Source organism: Carassius auratus, unplaced genomic scaffold (assembly GCF_003368295.1).
Source record: "Carassius auratus strain Wakin unplaced genomic scaffold, ASM336829v1 scaf_tig00007487, whole genome shotgun sequence".
NCBI lineage: Eukaryota > Metazoa > Chordata > Actinopteri > Cypriniformes > Cyprinidae > Carassius > Carassius auratus.
Window position 1 is genome coordinate 673037 of NW_020523854.1, and position 4900 is coordinate 677936.

The window sequence follows — 4900 nt, forward strand, 5'->3', positions numbered from 1 at the left end:
CCTGTGTTGCCAAGTCCACAGTTTTCCTGATGAATTGTGCTTGTTTAACACTGTTGCCATGGGTAGCGTTTTATGTCCACGTAAGGATTTTGTAATGCTCCCTTCTCAGAATATAATAATAATAATAACAAACTTTATTTTCTATATAAACTTAATTTCTTCTTTAAATGTAGATCTCAAAGCGCAAATACTACTGTTACTGTATAAAATAATACAACAAGCAAAAATATGAAAAGAAATACAAATCAAAACAACAACAAATAAAACAATTTTAAAAATAAATAACACAAATGTTTAATAAAAATCTACCCTAAAAAAATGCGAAGAGTTTAAGCTTGCCTTATATCAAAAGGTTATGGCCAGAGTGCCTTAATAGCACTTCTTGTATTTATTGCCTATTTATGATGAAAAATCGCTTCGTGTATTCCTCATTTTTAAGACACATCGGACAAAGCTTCTGCTAAATGAATAAACATGTATGTAAGTGTTCTGGCCACATAAAATCTAAAAGTTCTTATACTTGCATTTCTCACATGAAATCTTGTAAATAATGATATCATTGTCCTTAAATGCCATACATCCCACATTTTATTGTAATATCACATATGATGCAAAAATGGTCAGAAGCAGCCTTGACTGAAGGTTATGATACATGGGGATTAACTTTTTAAGCAACCTGCCTGACATCATTGACTGGAATATGATGACATGCTGCATTGTGAAATGTGTGCAATATGCTAAGTGTTTCTCAGCATTCATTTTATTCAGTCTAAACATAACACACACACACACACACAATTTAACAACTGCAGTGTTAAAATCTTATGTAAAACCTCACTGTGCCCCCCTAAACACCTTCACAGATCATCTAGCTGCGCAAACATCTGAATCTTTAACAGCTGGCTCTTTCCCACAGAGCAGTCTGCTCAAGGGTCATGGGAGAAATCAAGGGTAAATTAAAAACCAAACAAATGCTGTCATTTAAGTAACACATAAAACGGATTGACGCATCAATGAATGTCCTTCCCAGTTCTAACGGTCAATATACTGCAGCGATGCTGACCTAAAAGATACAGCTGTATTATATGTGCAGCATCCAATCAAGTGGCCTAGTTTGTAAACAGGCTTGTTGACTCAGCAGCAGAGGGTTATGAACACATCAGCAGAACACAAGACATAATCACTGTTTTCATTATATCGTGCTGCATCACTTTTTTTTATTCTTGTGAAATTTAAATATTGCTTGAGGCTTAGGGTTTCAGATCATTGTTTAGCCCTTCACAGTGCTCCTCATGAAAGCTTAGCTATCTGTAACTAGGAATTAATTATTTATTAGCTTTTTGTCTTTTACATGATACATCACAGGGTTGGCAAAAGGTCATGTCTGTGATACATATGGAACACAGGCCTCAGATAGATAAACAATAGTTCTTACAGAATATATATATATATATATATATATATCATGCACTGAACACACTGCTTCCATTCACTTGAAACAACCTTGGCTGTAAGGAGTTGCAATCAGAACTAAAATGGGCAATATGTCAATCATCATTAAAAATCATAAGACAAATTAATTGTCTATTTACTGTCTGGAAGTAGGTCTAAGCGCTAAACAATAAAGGCCAGATGTTTCCAGTTTATTCATTGTTGTTTCACAATAGAAAAATCTATTCTATATTAACAAATTAACATTTAAATCAACTAATAAATAAATTGTTGAGAATATGCAGGTGTTATAGCTATGTGAACGTTACAGAACTTCCTCTGTCGAAAGGCCATGGTCAAACCATGTTTTTGTTACCTGTCAGGTGCTTTTTGGTCTTGTTTCTTCGATCTTCCTGTTGATTTTAGGTTTGTTTAAGCCATTGTAAGGAGATGTTAAATTGATAACACGTTAGTTTGACAAATGCACACTCACTAACAAAAGCCGCTTCATCTTCATTTGTCGCGCTCTAAACTTCCGTTTTCCCATATATGGACTGGGAACGCGCAAAATGATTGACAGGCGCCTAACACAAAAAAAAGAAAAGAAAAACACAGTCGTTTTTTATTTCAAAAGAGTTTAAAAGTGATATCTTTCAGGTAAAGACTAAATATTAAAGTTAACTTTCAAAAAAGTTACATAAAACAGATCATTATATTTCTGCATAAATAATTATAATTCATTTATAAACATTATTTCATATTGTGTGTACACCAATTACCGATTGCAATGAAATGACATGAAAGGAATGCTTTCTGAAGCGGAACGTTATTTATATTTTGTATGTCCAGCCGAACTTTAAAACCGGGTGCTATATTTAACTGTTTGCACTACTGGCTTTGGCTTAAATACTTTTCTTTTTACGTTAGTTGCGCATTTCTTACGTAATTAACGTTAGCTGTTTACCTTTGTCTTTAAACTATGTCTATTATACATTGAAAGTTGAAACTAACATGACTTTTATTGTACATCAGTTCTGTTAGTACCATGAGCACTGGCTGTGTTTCTCCTCTACTGTGTTCACTTCTCACCAGATCACCCATCAAATATCAATTACAAGTGATCTGAACAAGTTTATTCTGCTCATAGCTCCAGTTTGAATTGATGTTCGAGCTGTTTTGCCCTCGACAGTCTGTGACTTCCCGCTTCACTTCAGCAAGAAGATTGAATTGAGTGTGTTGAGGCTTCTGGAGCTGGCCAGAGATCAGCTGATGGTCGAGCTTCTGCTGAAAGAGCTCAGGGGATCACAGATTACTCCTGGGAGAAGCTCAACAGTCAACACTGGGGCATGGAGAGATGGAGAGATGTAGACAAGGACTGGACGAGAGTCTACTCCTGTGGCTGCTTATTCAAAGTCTTAAGTTTGTGTCATGGAAATCCAAATATCCAGGAGGCCATTAAAACATGTGACATGGGATTGTTAATGGGAGCAGGCATCGTGGACAACATTTTGCAGAGGCTTGTTGGTGTCTTAAGAAATAAAGTGTAATGAAGAGTCCAAACGAAGCAGAGAGGAGTGAAGGACCCTGTTCATCTCTCAAGAGCATGAAGGATTTGTCAATTATGTTTTTGTAAATACGTTGAAGTAGCTTTCTAATTTTAGTTTTAAGGAAATTTATGTTTATTTGTATATATCGTTTTTATATTTATATTTAGCTTTGAATTTTTCATTGTAGTAATTGTATATTTGGGGTGTGTGCATATTTCCCACCCGATTCAGAAAAGTCAACTTTTCACTGAAGAAATCAATATTGTCGATTGATCAGTATTACGGATTAATCCATTTTAGCCATCTTTTCATCTTTAAGTTAAAAATTAATTTGTTACAAAGACAAACCTTTAGACTACCTACATTACTTGTGATGTTTAAACTCTCATTCTGATGGCACCCATTCGCTGCAGATCCATTGAAAAGGTAGTGATGAAAGTCTAAAATGTCCACAAAACTGTTCCAAGTGTAGAAACAAACAAATCTGTGTAAAGGAAGTTTTCATTTATGGCTGCACTATTTCTTTCATACTCTCACTATGACTGTTAAAAGTGCACTCAGTCATTTTAAATTTGCGCTAAAGCAGTCTTCTTAGATTTGGAAATATACTAATGGATGTTGCATCATGCAAAACCAGTAGCAGTCACGCTAGCTGTTATTCATGATAGGTTCCAGTGCTGAAAGAAGATATTCGCATCCCAGACTATTGCGGTCTTGGAGAGGGAGATGAGGATGACATTACAATTAATGCCTGGTTTGGGCCTGGAGGGATCGTGTCTCCTCTCCATCAGGATCCTCAACAGAATGTTTTGGCACAGGTAAACAAGAAACAAATGGTTCATTTGGCATTTGAAAGGCAAAGGCTTTTGTTCCCGCTGTTTCATAGGGTTCTGGTTTTGTTTTTTGGACATCAGGTGGGTGGAAGGAAATACATCAGGCTTTAAAGCCCAGATGAAACAAAAAATCTCTATCCACATCAATCACAGCTACTGCCAGGTAGAAGAGAAACCTCATTTATGACAGCAAGTTTCTTGTTCTTAAATAGTTTTGAAATAATAATAAAAAATAAATAATCTAAGTTGTATCGTATCTTATAAAAAAATAACAATTGGTAAAAATTGTTTTACCACCAACAGGTGGAGGTTGAGAATCCAGACTTGGTGGCGTTCCCAGACTTCTCTAAAACCTCATATCAGGAGTGTGTTCTCTGGTCTAGAGATGTCCTCTTCAGACCTCAACAGCACTGGCATTATTAGAGCTCACACTGTAAAAAATGACTGTGATTTTAACGGTAAAAAACTGTGAAAATGCTACAGTAAAAACCTGTTTACTTGTTAACGGCAATTTCCTGTAAACTTTACAGGGAAAAACCATAAACTTACGTTCCCAGAATTCTCTGCGTTGCATTTTTTAATTTGATGTTTTTTCTTTGAAATAACTATGTTTCTTCTTAATTTTTTCTCATCTGTTATGTTTATTAGGTTTGTATGTTATATAAAATGTTGTTAAACTAATGTTTATTGCATATTTCAGTTAAATGAGTCTCACCATGATGGTGTTTAGTGCTTGTATTACCAGTGTAATAGAAAGGTACAAAACAGATTTCAGTGCTTCAGTAAGTTCCTATATTAATATTATATCAGTTAAATTATGGTATTAAACTGTATAAAGTATAATATAAAGTAAAACCGTTAAACCTACAACAGTGTAACTGTATTTTAAAAACATTAAACCAAAAACGGTTTTACCGTATTTTTTACGGTATAATTCTGGCAACCACAGCTGCCGTTTTTTTACCGTATATTTTACGGAATATTTTTAACAGTGCAGCTTTTCTGTCCGTTTTTGGTGGTCCTGATTTGTACAGAATAAAACATCTCGTGCTGCCAAATCTTGTATTGACTTAATTTGTATAAATGCCA

The 4900-nt window shown here is 34.9% G+C and overlaps 1 pseudogene; it reads left to right on the forward strand.

The window, feature by feature from the left end:
• Positions 1 to 2333: 2333 nt before the first annotated feature.
• Positions 2334 to 4256, forward strand: LOC113071535 (lysine-specific demethylase 8-like; annotated as a pseudogene).
• The last annotated feature ends 644 nt before the right edge of the window (positions 4257 to 4900 follow it).